We start from the raw sequence: 16270 nt of genomic DNA, 5'->3' as shown, positions 1-16270 counted from the left end.
TTTCTCAGATTGTAGTTTGCAGGGCGACAGACACTTCCGTTTTAGAAACGAAGGTGGGGTGTTGTCGAGATTGGAATGTTAAAGGACACCCCACTTGCATCCAGATAGGTAGTAATGAATCTTGTCCTGGAATGTTACTGGGCTTAATATTATGATTGTATGAAAGTGGAGTATTAGTTGAGAGGGGTGGGACACACCTCAAATAACAATCACAATCCCTGTCTTGGTGAACCACTAAATAAACCTGTGCTTAACCCTCTAGTAGCTTGGCACAAAGTAGTCGGGCTTAACTAAGAGGCAACTTGTAAAGTATTTATGCAGTATTCAAACAATAATAAAGTGAAAACACAATAAAAACCCATTCTAAACCAATGTAGAAAAATAGAGTGACAATTAATGCATAAAGTTACAATAAAACAACAAAAATCGAATGCATAGAACAGGAAATATGATTTTTTTTACCTTTGAATAAAAAAAGTGCCAAAAACCACAAAGTGGGTACTGCAGCTATCTGGTCACGCCAGACCGGATCAAAGTCAAAAGATAAGACCACTACAATAGATTGACATTTGGCCACAGGGAACAGGTTTGTTCCAGTGGAAAGTTTACCTTCGGACTTAAGAACTTTTATGGAGAAAAAGTGGTTGTCGAAGAGGTAAGCTGGATCCCATGTGGCACTCGACGATGTCGGATTGCTAGAGAGTGGGGCCCTGGTGCAGTCGTCGACGATGGCAGATGAAGTCCAGCATATGTGCCTCGAAAGGCCTCTATGTCTCTGTGCAGCCCTCTAAGTTAAGACTATGAAATATTTGGGAAAGTCAGATCTTCTTCAGCGGGGCAAACCAGCAAACTGAGGCCAACTGCGTATTCACTGCCGGTAGCTGCCACTAGGATAGCTATCCCGAACGCTGTCAGTACTCTAGGCAGAAAGCTGTCAAAAAGTTTTTAAGTCTCACTTCTTGTAGTTTTGGGGGACAGGAGAACTACACTCTAACACCAGCCAAATGGCCAGGATCTTGTTTTTTTTTTTTAAACACACACATGCAAGCACCACAGGTACAACTAAGCAGCAGTGTAAACATTTCTCCTACAACCGGCACTGGTACCACACACACTTCAGCACAGCAAGCTTCTCTCAGTCACAGAAAATGCAAAATACAGCCAACAGCATTGCAAGCTTGCCTGATACAATCACAAACTCATTATGGGGCAGCCACAGACCATGCTTCAGACCTGCAGAAGAGAGGTACAGTACAGGCAGCAGCAGTGAAAGCCCTTGAATCACACAATATAGCTTGAGTATGGACAGCAAATGTTTTTTTTGTTTGTTTTTTTGTCCTCATCTCACCAAAAGACATCTGCAGATTTAACAAGCCGCCATAACTTACAACTGGGCGCCTCACGGCTAACTGCATTTGCCTAGGTTGGCCCGACCTGCCCCGGGTAGTAGAGGCTTGGTGTAATCATAGGACCCGGCGGGGATGCCAAATGTTAAGCGATGTTCCCTTGCTTCCTTCTTGCTCTAAGCGTGCCATACTAAACGAGGTTTTAAGCCAGCCTTCTCTGTTCGGGGGGATAGAGTCTTTCCACTTTATACAAATCTCCCTCCAAGCGAGCAATATGAGGTATATCAGCAGTCCCCTATGGATCTGTGATAACACCCAGTTAGTAGAGCCATTACCCCCAAAAAACACCAGCTGGAGATTGATCTCAATGGTTATTTCGAAGGTGTCCGATAAGGAGTCCCCCACATCTTTCCAGTAAGATCTTAACTCCGGACATTCAAAAAAGATGTGGATGTCGTCCGCATTCGGTGATTTACATTTAGGGCATTTTGGAGGGGGGAGCGGAGCAAACTTAGCATTCTTGGCCGGGGTGTAGTAGAGTTTGTTAAAAACAAAAAAATTATTCTTTTTTAAACTGGCTGGTTTGATGTGTTTATAAAGTAGTTTAAAAGATGGCTTGAAAAAGTCTTCAATATTGTTGCCGAGGGGTGATTGGTTCCAAACCGATGATTGAGGTGGAATATCTATATCATCTGCTTCAAGAAGCCTTGTATACCACATGGATATCTTTCTTTTTTGGCTGGACATTTTGCAATAGCAACTCTAGCTCCCAATTTCCACATAGTTCACCCACTTCTGCCTCGTACCATGATTTAAGTTGAAAATACTTAAACTTAGAGAGCGTAGGGCCTATCTTAGCTCTTAAGACCTCCCATGGAAGAATCCCATCTACGTCCAACAAATCAGACCATTTAGCCACACCAGCTCTCTTGATTGGTATCGCCAAGCTTTCTCTAAGGCAGAGTGGGGTCCCGGGGGAATCCCATATGGAAGCAAAATCAGAGCAATATCCAATACCCCATCTGCATCTCGCTTTATACCATTTCTCCAGGGCGGCCTTAAGGACCTTAAGACACACACGTTTAAAGTATCTTGGGGCCCCGAACTTATATAGAAACCCTTCTCCTCCACTTCCCCCCTCGACCATAGCCATCTCACCCAGGAGCCTACCCCATGTTGTATCATCTGGGATTGAAAGCAGCGTCCTGATACCCTTAAATTGAAAGGCCATTAAATACCAACTGATGTCCAGAAGGGCCAACCCACCTTTCGAGAGCTTCCTCCTCAACTTTTTCCAGGACATCCTAGCGCTTTTATGCCCCCAAATGAAGCTCCCGATTTTCCCCTGGATCTTACTAATGCTCTTACTGGGGAAGACTAAAGGAACTGCATTGATAGGTCAGCTTAGGGAGAATACTCATCTTCACCAAATTGACCCTCCCATAGATTGTCAAGGCGAAGAGGTGGTTGATTTCCTTTATGGTTTTCTCCAGGTTAATCAGGGGGATTATGTTCAGATCTTTAACAATTTTTATACCCAGATACTTAAATTCATTGCTAATGGGGCCTCCCCTGTAGTCGGTGTTCCAACACATCACTTCCGTTTTAGAGGAATTGGCTAGATAACCAGAAATAGAGCCAAATTCCTCCAACAGATTTTAGAGCCGTGGAATAGTTGCCTCCAGATCGCTGGTGTAAATAATAATATCATCAGCATACAGTGCTATTTTGCAATGATAATTTAATGATTTAAAAGGACAGATTAAATCTAACCTAATAGCTTGCGCCAAGGGCTCAATATAAATGTTAAATAAGAGGGGGGATAAGGGGCACCCCTGCCTAGTCCCTCTCTGGATGTCAAAACTGGGAGTCAGGGTGCCATTCAGCAGGATCTTAGCGGAGGCTCCCCGGTAACAATTCCCTAAGGTCTGGACAAAGATGGGGCCCATGCCCAGCCCCTCAAGAACCCCCCAGAGATACTTCCAGCAGACCCGGTCGAAGGCCTAGGCTGCGTCCAAATGGGCAGCAAATGTTAGAGGTTTCTCCGCAGCTTGCATAGGAGTTACAGTACAGGCTGTAGCAATCCAAGCTTTCAGCGCACACAGAAGAGCCACAACAAGCTAACATACAAAGCTTCCTTAGACATAGAGAACAAGAAAAGCACAGCAGCAGTACATGATTCCCTAAAACATACATGTACAGCGGATTTTTAACAAAATTCATGTGTAATGGCTTATATTCCTCAGGTTTACATTGAAGTTTAAAATGGATCAGAAAGGTGCAGTGGGAATGTGAGAGGAAGTAACAGAGTGAATCCTCTATAAACACGTTTGAAGCTTGCCTCGTGGAGGGCCCAGGCAGCTCTGATGCTTCTGTGTGAATGGTTTGGAATTTGACATTCAAGTTGCAGTTTGGTTGCACACTGTTGTATACTTCGAGAGAAGGACGGGTCTCTGCAGGCTATCAAATTTCTCAAGCGTTGCATGCAATTCAAGAATTTCTGAACAAAGTACTTTATTTCTTGAGCATTAGTTTGTTAAAAATAAAGAAGAAGAAAAGAAATCAATCAGTATCCCATGCTTCCAGCAATATGTATTATAATAGATGCATATCAATTATAAATCTTAATATATTCCTTCTGTTGCAAAGTCATCCTGTGCCCTGGGCACCCCCATTTTATTTTGCTGACTGGTACTGGTGGTAACTGACTGACTGTCCCTGAGCTCTGCCTAACCAGTCCCATGGCTAGTGAAATGCCGAAAACACACTTAGAATACAGTGAAAACACCTACATACACTAGGGGACACTATGGGTTAGGGTACCCCTATGATTGGCATGAATTCCCCTATAAGGCCCTAGCACATAATAAGGACGGGGGATTAAAACTACCTTTAAGTCCCTAGTATATAAAAGAGCATGCCCTTTCTGCACTGCTGAGGTATGAGATCAGTTTAATTTATTTATTTATTATATATTTATTTAAAGAGTTTTATATAGCGCTGGCCAGACCCGAGGGTATCGGAGCGCTTTACAACAGATTATGATGCAGGAGTCCCAAAATAAGGCATAGGTATACATATCAGTTCATAAAGTCCCGGCATGAGGTGCGACAAATGAGGCATGGCAGTCCAGAGAGCCTTGCACCCTGTCTTGAGCGGAACCATTTACAAGGAGGAGGGGGAGCGGGGAGGGGCGTAGAGGCACTTGGAGGAGGTAGATAATGGTGACAAAGTGGCATGGTGCTGCTGGAAGTCGGCAAGTGACCTACAGAGAGGGTTAACGTTTCGGGAAGGCACGGTTGAGGAAGAGGTCTTTTAGGAGTTTTTTTAATTTTACAAAGAACGGGATAGTCCTAATGTGTGCTGGAATGGAGTTCCAGATTTTGGGTGCGTTTCCAGCGAAGGATCGTGCGGCGGCTTTTTGTTTGCGTGTTTTCATAGGGATGAGCAGTAGGGAGTTGGAGCTCCTGAGATTCCTTGTCTGGTCGGCCTTTTTGAGTTTGGAAGCCAAATATTCCAGTTTCCCTGTGTGGAGGGCTTTGTGCGTGAGACAGGCAGTTCTGAAGCTGGCACGCATCTCTACTGGGAGCCATTTTAGTTCTTTGAGTGCAGGTGCAATGTGCTTAAATTCCCTGACTCCGGTGACCATTCTGGCTGCTGCATTAAGAGTAGTTTTGAGGTAGGCTAGGTGGGATTTCACTATATCGGTGAGGATAGCATTTCCATAGTTGAGTCGAGATATCACCAGGGATTGGGTGGCTTGTTTGAGGTCTTTGGGTGGGATAAGGGGTTTTATTTTGCTGAGAAGCTTCAGATTGAGGAAGGCACTCTTCGCGGAGTTCTTGATGTGTCTGTCCATGTCAAGTTTTGGGTCTAGGGTGATTCCTAGTGATTTTATGGAGTTGGCCGGAGTGAGATTACCATTGAGAGCATCAATTGTTTTGAGCCATTCCATGGTTTGTGGATTTTCTTCTTTGTTGGAGATGAGGAGGATTTCGGTTTTGTCTTGTTTGAGTTTGAGGTGGTTTATGGATAGTCAATGTTGGACTTCTTTGAGAGTGTTGTTTAGTCTCTGAATATCTTCAAAGGAGGAGGTTTCCAGATAGATCTAGGTGTTGTCTGCATAGAAGTGGAAGGTGATGTTGGCTTTTTTAAGTATGGAGTTGAGGGGTTCCATATAAATGTTGAACAGTTGAGGGGAGAGCACTGATCCTTGTGGGACACCTCTGTTGACGGGGTGTGAGTCGGATGTGAAGGTTTTAATTTTTATCTTTTGGAAGCGGTATTGTAAGAAGGAGGAGAACCATTGTAGTACCACCTCATCAGCACCTACTCTGTCTTGCAGAGCCTTGATGAGTAGATTGTGATCCACCGTGTCAAAGGCTGCCGATAAGTCCAGGAGGATGAGTAGGCAGCATTTATCGGTATCTAGAGATTTGTGCATGTCATCCATGATGTTTAGGATCGCGGTCTCGGTGCTATAGCCTTTTCTGAATCCCGATTGGTGGGGATCTAGAAGGTTGAAGTTATCTAAGTGCTGAGTTAGTTGTAAAAGAATGCATTTTTCAAGGATTTTAGCAAGGAGGGGGAGGTTGGAAACGGGTCTGAAGTTGTTCAAATCGTTGGTGTCAAGGCCGGGTTTATTCAGGAGAGGTGTGACTTGGCCGACTTTGAGGCAGTCGGGAATGACGCCAATACTCAAGGAGCTGTTTATGATCTTGCACCAGAATGGAGCTATGGAGATTTGCAGCTTTTTAGTCAGTTATGTTAGCCAGCATTTTTAACGCGCGCGACTACTCAGAAGTGCCACGGCTCCAAAACCTGAGCAGGGGAGAGCGGAAGTGAGAGACGTGACTGGAAAACTAAAAAAGCAAGGGCGTTAACTGCTTTTTGCACATCCTAAGGTCGTGGATGTTCCTGGGCTCAAAAGGCAGGCTGTTCCAGGCCACAGCTGCCTTTACAGAGAGGGAGCTATCTCCCATTCTGGTGAGGCGGTAATGAGGAACAGCCGCCAGGCATTGTCCCCAGGACCTCAGATGTCTCGATGGCACATAGAACTTGAAGCGCTTCCTGAGGTATAAAGGTCCTGTTTTGTAGACAGCAGAATGGGCAATAGTCAATGCCTTAAACAGAATGCATTGGTCAACCGGGAGCCAGTGCAAATCCTGAAGAAAATGCTTAATGCTGGATCTACCCTTAATACCCAATAGCATTCTAGCGGCCGCATTCTGAATGATCTGTAGCTTTTTTAGCTGATAACAGGGAAGGCCAAAGTAGAGAGAATTAGCATAATCCAGCCGCGAGAGGATAGGAGCGCGGGTCACCATTTCTTCCGCTGCTTTCGGCAGTAGCGGCAAAAATTTCTTAAGGAGTTTCAGAGTGCCGAAGCACACTCCCGCCAGTTTATTAATCTGTGTAAGGAATCTAAGGTCCTCGCCAAATCATACCCCCAGATTTTTAGCTGGGCTACCCATGGTTTTTGGCATAGGGTAGCCCTCGGGCCTCAGGTCATCCCTAAAATTCTGCGGGAAAGACCGGTAGAGGGGAACCTCAGTCTTATCCTTGTTACATTTGAGTTGTGCCTGTGCTAACCATTTAAAAACCTCCGTCAGGTAGTTTTTAGCGGAGTCCAGAGATACCTCATCTTTTTTCCAGGTAAACAGCAGCTGGGTATCATCGGCGTAGGCTATGATTTTAGCGCTCAGCCCTTCCGCCATATAAATCAGTGGTGTCACATAAACATTAAAGAGTAGTGGGCTCAATGTTGAGCCCTGTGGAACACCCGTAGTAATACTTCTAGGAGTGGATGAAAAAAAAAGTGGGTTATGGGTCGAGTGCATGAGATGTGGGTTTGGAGGTGGAGAATCTCGATTTCGGGTATGGGGTTGAAGGATTTCCAGGATTTTGTGGGGTGTTTGCGTGGGTTGGCTTCGGTTTCTGGGGGTGGGTTAGTGCATGAGGGGTTTGGGTTGATGTCAAGTGAGAGCTCAATCTTGGAGATTTTGTCTTTAAAGAAGATGGCAAAGTTGTCACATAGGTCTTTGAAGGCCTGGCCAGGGGCAGCTGAGGGCTTGGATGTTTGTTGTCGGATGATGTTGAATAGTTCTTTGGGTCTATTTTTCGCGGTGTCCAGGGTGGTGCAGAAGGTGGTGTTTTTTTTCGTTGTTATTGTGTTTTTTGTATTTCCTTCGGGTTTCTTTGAGTTGCTCGTGGAGGCTTTTAGAGGGGTTGTTCCTCCATAGTCGTTCTCGTGCTCTTAGTTGTCTTCTTTCCGCGTTGATGTCAGAGTTGAACCATGATCTGGACGGAATGTTCCTGTTTTTTTTGTTGTTTCAGGAGGGCTACTTGATCAAGGATGGAAGACATAGTAGAGTTATAGTGAGTGGTGAGTTCCGATTTAGAGAGATCATCCGTGGAGGTAGGCAGGAGTGAGCATACCCTTTTTTGAAAGTCGTCCATGGAGAGCTGTCTAAGAGTTCTAGTCCATTTGGGGGTTCTTGGGTGGGGGGTTGATGTTTGATTGGTTGAGTGAAGTGGAATAGGATATGGTAGTGGTCAAACCACTCGACCCGTAGGATCTGATCGATTAATAGCAGCCCTGTGTTGCAGGACTACTTTTAAAATGTAAATTGAGCCCAAACTCGCCTTTTTTGTTTGGGGCACTTAAAATTAATAAACTACAATATTGTGGCATACAGGTAACCCTAGGGTCTCACCTAGGTGCCCCAGGTTGGGGGGTCAGGTACTTATACAGGGAACCTTGTACAATAGGTTTTAAATACCCTGGGGATTGTGAAATTGCACATTTCACTTCCCTCATTGTAGTAAAGTGCTTCCCAAAATCGACTTTTGTGCTAGGAACACTGTGGAGTGAGGATCTGCAATATTTTTACCTATTCAGTACCCCTAAAGTCTCTCTAAGGTGTTCCAGGGGTGGGGGCCCTGTAGATATAAGCAGGGTCCTTATAAAATATGTTTTATAAGCCCTGGTGTTGGGAGAAATCGCCCAGTCCATTTTCCCTATTGTAGATCCCCAGCCACATAGGTTAACATGGCATTCAGTAATTAATTAAAAACTAACGCTATGCTTTGCAGAAAAATATAATTCAAGGACTTAGGAGAATGGTATTGATACATCCAACAACATGCTGTTGTTGATTAGTCCTAAAATGTACAGAAAAGAAGTTAAGACTTTTTGTCTGGTACACAGAGCAACACATAGGATGGGTCCAATCCCTCTTCAGGAAAAGTTCACCTGGTACCTCCCTCAGAGACAGCTTCGCTCTTCCAGCGCCAACTTGCTGGTAATTCCTAGATTTAAACGGTCTAGGATGGGCGGGAGGGCGTTTAGCGTGGTGGGTGCCCGGCTGTGGAATGAATTACCACAGAAGATTAGACAGCTCGACTCATTAACTGATTTCAGAAAGAGCCTTAAAACAAGGCTCTTTCCGAAAGCCTAACCTTTCCAACCTGCCTAATCTCCCAGCACCAGTAATATTGTGCTACATCACAGCGCCAGGATACCCGTGGGGTCACAGCAGCGCTATATAAGTATCAATACAATACAATACTTGGAACATCGCCACCAAGAATCCCCAGCCTAGAGTGACTCCAGTGGATTTGTTAGGATTTTGTCCAAGTGGACTGTGGGAATTGAAGCCCTAAACTTTCAAGGACCATCTTGGAACTTCCGGACCCTTAGAGTAGGTTTTGGACACTTTGGGACCCTCAAAGAAACTTCAGGAAAAAGTTTCAAAAGTTTGAAGAAGTTTGGAGCAACTTTGGGAAAAAGCTCCATAAGTGCACCGACTTGACCAGGTCAGCCAAGCCAGCGACCCTCATTCATAAGCCGGCCTGCCTTCAGGTTGGTCCTGCTGAAAAGCTCCGGAGGTCCAACTTCCAGAGTTTGACTGGGAGGTGGTCGAAACCCGAGCCGGCGAACCCTCACCAAGCCCGGCCTGGCAAAGAGGATCGAGAAAAAGCTCAGTAAAAGTTTCTAAGTTCGAAGGTAGAAGAGTTGACTGGGACCAACTGCGAAAGTCAAGCCACCCACCTTCAACCACGAGCCGGCCTGGATCTCTGGTTCGCCAGCTGGAAAGCTCCAGAGGGCTGAGTTCCATAAGTTTGAATGGGAGCTCGTCACAAGGCAAGCCGGTGAACCCTCACCTAATCCTGACTGGTGAAGAGCGTCGAGGGACCCCAGGAGAAAAAGATCCAGAAAAGTTTCTAAGCAGAACGTAAGACTTTGAGAGAGGCCTACCGCGAGCGGTAGCCGCAGAGGGCTCCATCGCGGTTGGCCTGAAACTTTGACTTTGTCCCGGTCTAGCGTGACCCGATGTCCCTATAGACGATACAGGTTTCTATGTACTATATAGTGCAAAATCTTTACAAATGCATATCTCTGGTCCCTACATTGGATTTTTTTCATTTTGGTGCCATTTTAAAGATAAAAATATTTCCTATTTTTATAAATTGGTGTTGGGTTTTTATTGTGTGTTATGTCTTAATTATTTACTGAATTGGTGTTTTTAAATGCTTTACATACCGGTCTCTGAAGTGAAGCCTGCATGCTTGCAGCCAAGCTACCAAGAGTTGAGCGTGTGAATAATTTTCTGAGACCTATTCTGAGCCCTAGACTGTGTTAGTGGCCTTATTGCCTGTGGTAGATGAATATTTACCACTACTAATAATCTACTTTTCAACACCTTTATTAATCTTTATCTACACAAAATATAATACTACTGGAAGTATATCAACAGAAAAGAAGATCATGTATACCAATTAGGTACTTATAGAACAGCAGACGTAAGGATCATGATTCCCAGCACTAGGTGTTACAACAGAAGAACATACAGGACACATAGTTAAACACTAACTACACAGCTGACCTGTAGATCATTTGAGCTAAAAAAGACATGGAGAAAGCTGTTAAGCTGGAGACTAAATGTATGTTGTTCACAAGGGTTTTCGTTTTAATTGGGTTCTGAATAGAGTATGGTATATTGACTATACCAGGGTGTAAGCTTTAAGGCACCTGAGAGAAGTCAAGTATGCCATTAGGCAACACTTGGAGATCTTCTGGCTGAACAAGCGTAAATAAACAGAAGCATGAACAAAGCGAAGACAGAGCGGTAGGTGAAAGGGTAAGTGGTTAATCAAAACAATGATCTCAGACAATGGATTACTCACGCTGGTAGATAAGCACAAGCACAGGTATTTCAATGAGGAAGTCACATCAATAAACACAAGACGGACTGCACTACAGGTTCATGCTGAAGGCAGTCATTCTGCTCAAAATTCATTTATTGTGGGCTTTTACCTGCAGCAACATCCGATTTTCTGACTAGGTAAAGTCATGTATTTATAACATGTCTTACCGGGGCTGAACATCTGGTCACCTTTCCAGATGCAGCTTTTGACTTGAATCAGACTCCTGCTCATACCATTTAGCACAACCAAGTTATGAAAACACTGCATCGGAATTCCTCTAGGTTGATAAAGATGAAGTACAAACAAGAGAGAAAAGCAGTTCTGCTACTTCTCACCACAACCATCAGTAGAGACAGGTCTCCCAGGACGTGTTAACTTATAATAGATTCCATTCGGAAACCATTTCCCACTAGGGATATCGCTAACCCAGGTTCATCACTTAGGTTGTGTACACTCGAAACCAGTGTGAGAAAGCCATTACTGTTCCCCTAAGGAAAAAGAGCCGTGTTCGATAGGATGAGTCAGGTACAGCACAAAGTGTGCCAAGTGGATGGATAAAAATGGTATGGAGCAAAAAAACTTTCCAGAGGAGGTCCTAGGGTTGAAAATATCTGGAAAGTCTTTCCTAACATACTGATAGTGATAGCATGGTATGTCATGTTACATGTTATGTTATATGTTATGTACATTTGTAAAGCGCACTCTCGTCTAAGAGGGTATCCTGGCGCTAAACAGGTGTAAGCCTGGCCAAACCTGGGGCCTAGTGGGACTACTCAAAAAGGCCAGGTCTTCAGGTTCTCACAGAATTCAAGAAGGGAGGATCATGTATGTGTTGCGGCAGGTCACACTTTAGTAGCAATGTAGGAGAAGGCTCCACCGCCGGATCTGGTTTTCCGTATACGTGGGACGTGTGCAAGTAATAGTCTGGTTGTGTGGAGGTGTCTGGGAGGTTTGAAAAAGCAGGCAATTGTTGAAGTATGCTAGGAAAGTGCTATGCAAGCCTTGAAAGTGTGGGTGAGAAGTTTGAATTGTGTACATTTGTGTGTGTGATGTGAGTGTGATGTGTGAGTCTGTCGCTGCATTGTGTTACACACATCCTTTCTTCGTGAACTTGCCTCTCATAACCTTACCCTACCAATTATCAAGGACTGGCTTTTGGATTTTTTCCTTTCCCCGAACTTTTGCTGTCACACTGACCATTGTCCAGGCCATGATGGTGAATTATAATGTACCCTTAATATTGCCACAAGACATCACTCGAAAGAAGGATGCTTCAATGGAGTGTTGTTCAAATGTTATTAAAAAATATATGTCTGTTGAACAAAGACCAGGAGTCTGAACTATGATTTAGTAAAAACTCAAACTTATTTACCTTTCAAACATGCTCGGCTGTTAGCAGTAATAGGAACTGTATTTAGCTAATTAGAACTATGAGCAAACTGCACCTTTACTGAATATGCAAGTTATTTCTCACCTTCAACAGAGCAGACTGTGGGAAAATCAATTTGCAGTGGGTTTCCTCAGTGTGGGACTGCTTGCATGTTGAATGTCTTAGGGCTGCTGAACAAGATTCAGCCACCTGCATCTGTTAGAATTGTGTGCTTTCACCCTCCCAGTGCAACACCCAGTACTGCTAGGATGACCTGGTGGCCGAGGAGGATGACAAGATATCAATTACATATCCATTATACAGCAGCAGTGGAAGCACAGGCATATCTGCCTGCAGCACCTCAGTCATCTATGGTACTGAGGAGCTGGACTTGACCCCACAATTAAATGAAACTGTCTCAATAATATAAAAATAAAATATAAAGAAAAATCAGTTCTTAAGTTGAACCTCGGAAATGATGGTGACGATTGCTATCAAAATTAAATCCTACTATTAATTTGGCATGAAATGTTGAAATCTGCAATAGGAAATCGTTACCCATTCTTCTTTTTGGTACTGGGCACTGCTGACATATGGAGCATTGGGTGCCAAGCACTCCTAAGTGACTTACCGAGGCCTTCCAACTCATGGCTGGAGGACCACAGACCTTTTAATGACCCGGGCTAATTCAGCTTCTATCCCAGAACTTCCCATGAGCCACACACCACAGACCAAAGATGAGGGATGGACTCTACTATGCTTGCTGTTCTCCACCCACATTTGCCACATATTTAAAATATAAGGCACGCTAATTTGAAGCAGTTTCACAACAATCACACTTTCTTGGAGCCGAATCTCCTCAATGGAATGTCATTAACTAAGCAACTTTTGGTCTAAATTAAACTAATCAAAAGTGGCCTAAACTAAATCAATATTAGCAACTATTGAATCCTCCAAACTTGTGCTGGCCCACTGATACCTTGAGAAATGTTGATATCTTTCTAGGACATCATTACTCTTCTCAGCCACTCCCTGGATACATCTTCCCACATAGAATCGTGTTGCTCTTCCTGGAATGACGCAAAAAAAAAAAAAAAATCAAGCCGAGCACTGAGTGCTTCCATGCAGTCTGACCAGAACAATACTAAGGAACCTTGCATTTACCTATGAGAAAACAGGCCACCATCTAAGCAACCGAGTGACAGGATTAAACATTTACAATTAACACACTCACCTAAATAAAATAACCAAAGACGCCTTGCCTGCCCTTTCTTCCTCGACGAGTTTCTAAGGCTTTCCATGCAACAGGAACTCGTTTTATATCGAGGCCGGGCTATCTGCAGTACTAGCCGACTGCCTTTATAAAAAACAAAAACACAAACAATGACAAAAATAAACCAAAAATGTTCAATGAAAAATTCGAGTGAGTTTCATTTTATGGGACTCGCAAACCCCTGGAAGGTGAGGACCTGTGTCACCCTTCAGATTACTCTATATTCTGTCGCCCTCTGCCCGGACAGGGGGGCGCCCCACAGATTAAAAACTACAGGTTTAGAGCCATTGTATATTTACTTTGCTGCCACAACATTTTAATTTCTGGTCTATTGCTTTTCTGGTTTTTAAAGTGCTTGCTCTATGTATCCTTTAGTGGGTTATGTAGTATAAAGACACAAAGCAAGTCGCCCTTCTGTATTAAATTGTTTTACTTTGCTGTCATGATAACATGTTTGATTTGTGGCCAGTTTCGTCCAAAAACGAAAGACCTGCATACATAATCATCCTTAAAGTTGCACCAAAAATACTGGCCATTTGGCAAACGTATCTATCTTGCATTATTTTCTGTGTGGCTTTTAGATTCACCACTTACCAAAGCAAACCTCATCTTCTGGTTCTTTTTCATGATACTTTTGCTGAGGCCACTGCTTAACTCTGCTAAGGCAGTCTGATCAGGATAACAGCCCTACTTCCTGCTTGCGTGTTTTTGTAGCCCAATATGTTGCTTCAGTATGCAATTTTTAGGTCTACTGGGGTTAACACACATAAAGACGCCCAAATATTACCAGTCCCTTTCTCTAACAAAATGTCATACCTATGGGCTTGGTCAATACTGCTTATCTTCTCAAAGATTTCTACACTATGGCTTTAGACAGGACCTTCTCATTGCTGCTGTGCCTGTGCACACACTTAGGCTGGGGGATCACTTTATCAGTGTATATATATGTGTGCTGACATGGACTAAAGCCGAGAGGCCTAACACGCCTAAAGAACATTTTGGTTTTGGGGTTCGGTGATGAAGACATAAGCAGCGAAAACACACACCCACCTCACTTACAATGATCTAAGGCCCCACAGAAATGTAATGCGCAGGACAGTACCAGCTGTCTCACTTGGTTACACGCACCAGCTTCATAGTCAGGCCCGCTGACAAGTTAAAGCAATCATAGAGAGCTGATAACTGTGCTACCTGTACGGACTGCCTCTAATAGTATTCAATATGCATCCCTGTCAAGGATGTCTCTTCTCCCAGGGTGAAACATATTCTTGCGGCAGCCTCACTCAGGGCAAGTACAGCAACGCAGGAGCCGCTGGTCCAAGGGAGCTATGGTGGCTTGGAGGCTCCCTCCAATACCGTTCCAGAAGGCATAGCTGTGGCCATAAAGGTATAAGGAAGGCATGGCTCGTTGGACAGTCAGTTCCCTGGGCGACTGTTGACATGGCGTCCGTCGATCATGAGACTGATGGAAAAATACGTCCTCTAATCTAAACAGTGCAGGCCACCTCCTAATTGACCCTTTCTTCTTTAATATATGGGTTGAATGCATCTCCTTTCAAAACAGAAATCACGTGGTGCGCTTTTGTGTCTTTATTGCCAATCCTTTGCCCTAGTTTCTGCACGCGCCTCTTAAATCAAGTGCTTGAAGTGGCGAGGAGCAGCAGGGGGGCGAGCGCACCCTCCTTCTAGCCTCGGCAATTCATAGATTTTTTTCTTGGATGTGCTGGAAATGATGGCAGTGTGATTAAATATTTCTTGCCTAGTAGAAAACACGGATAACTAACAAAGCATTCGGGCAGCTGTCCTTCAGCATCAGCAATGAAATAAACATGAGCGCGCCAAGGTCTGCAGCGAAGCGAGCCAAGTACTGCAGCGAAGCGAGCCAAGTACTGCAACCGCGGGAGATGCAGCCCATGGCAAGGATACGAAGCCGGGCACGAGCTCCTGACAGACCTGCAGGACTCGGGCAGAGACAGTGCGTGCGTTCCCGGAGGGTCTGACGTGTGACAGACTCATTTTGCTGGCGTGAGCACCCTTCCATGGGCTAGTGGATAGCCATCATAAGAGTTAAGCAGGTTGCGTTGAAGAAACTTGTAAACCAATAATCAATGATCTTCAAATCGATTTATTCTTGATAATTGCATTCAAACTTCATGCAAAATTACTTCCTTGTCAAGCTGGGAATAAATCATCCAACTCATGTGTACATCAATGATAAACCCAATGCATTTCGGGTCCAATTATGACCCTTCATCAGGGGAATTCTTTGTCATAGCTGTAGATACAAAGGACAAAAAGTCAACTCATTTTATAGTCCTAATGAGCTTTAAATAATAAATCAGACAATAATAAAAACATTCAAATCGTAAAGTAGAAAGGTTGGTGAAAAGTGATAAGAAAGTAAAGCCTAAATCATGCGTCCTTGCAGTGTAATGGAAAATATACGGTGTCCCAATTCTTAAGTAAGCCGGCAATTCTTACAGTTCATATGGTTTAACCAAAAGGTGCACTCGGAGAATATTAGCAACCTATCAAGTGCTTTTAACTTCAGTGTATGCTAAAGGTGCTATTGAGCTCAACCCGGTATTCGTATTTACAGTGCAGTGATTGTTACTGAAACAGATAGTGAGCGCGTCAAACATCGGCTTTTATGGCAGCGGAAACGGTAGTCAAACGGGTATTCGCTTATAAAATGAAACGTGTAGTGATGGATACCAAGAGAAGTAAACGCGCTAATCAGCAGCTTTTAAGCAGACGGTAACATTGGTTAAGCAAAGATGCCGTTACAAGCTTACCCGGTTAGTAAATTCAGACAACGTCCGGCAGAACTACGTCAGATTGCGTGACTGGCGTGCTTGCATCGGACTGAATGTGACTTAAATTAGTAAAAAGAGATGACGGAAAACATCCGTAGTGCGAACCACTAAACATAGAAAGAGTCAATGTGAAAGAAGTTGAACATATCTTGCTTGTAAACATGTAGACAACGGGAAACCACTATACCAATCAAATGTATAGTCATAATGCAACTAAATACTCGCGTGAATCACATCAAAGACATGGTGAGGGTAA

General features: G+C 44.0%; 1 protein-coding gene across 6 annotated transcripts in view; it reads right to left on the bottom strand.

The window, feature by feature from the left end:
* LOC146869905 (vesicle-fusing ATPase-like) overlaps positions 1 to 16270 on the bottom strand; it is a 1998451-nt gene that overhangs the window by 1307999 nt on the left and 674182 nt on the right. The window contains exons 1-2 of one of the 6 annotated variants that reach the window (XM_085624089.1): positions 13160 to 13195; positions 12905 to 12995 (exon numbers count right to left, since the gene is read on the bottom strand). The exons of the other annotated variants lie outside the window; for them this stretch is intronic. The gene's annotated coding sequence lies outside the window, so the exon portion shown is untranslated. Of the gene's footprint in view, positions 1 to 12904; positions 12996 to 13159; positions 13196 to 16270 lie in introns of those variants that run through there. 6 annotated transcript variants of the gene reach the window in all.

Source organism: Triturus cristatus, chromosome 1_1 (assembly GCF_964204655.1).
Source record: "Triturus cristatus chromosome 1_1, aTriCri1.1, whole genome shotgun sequence".
Taxonomy (NCBI): domain Eukaryota; kingdom Metazoa; phylum Chordata; class Amphibia; order Caudata; family Salamandridae; genus Triturus; species Triturus cristatus.
Note: the sequence above shows the minus strand (reverse complement) of the source record. Positions and strands in the feature narration are given on the sequence as shown.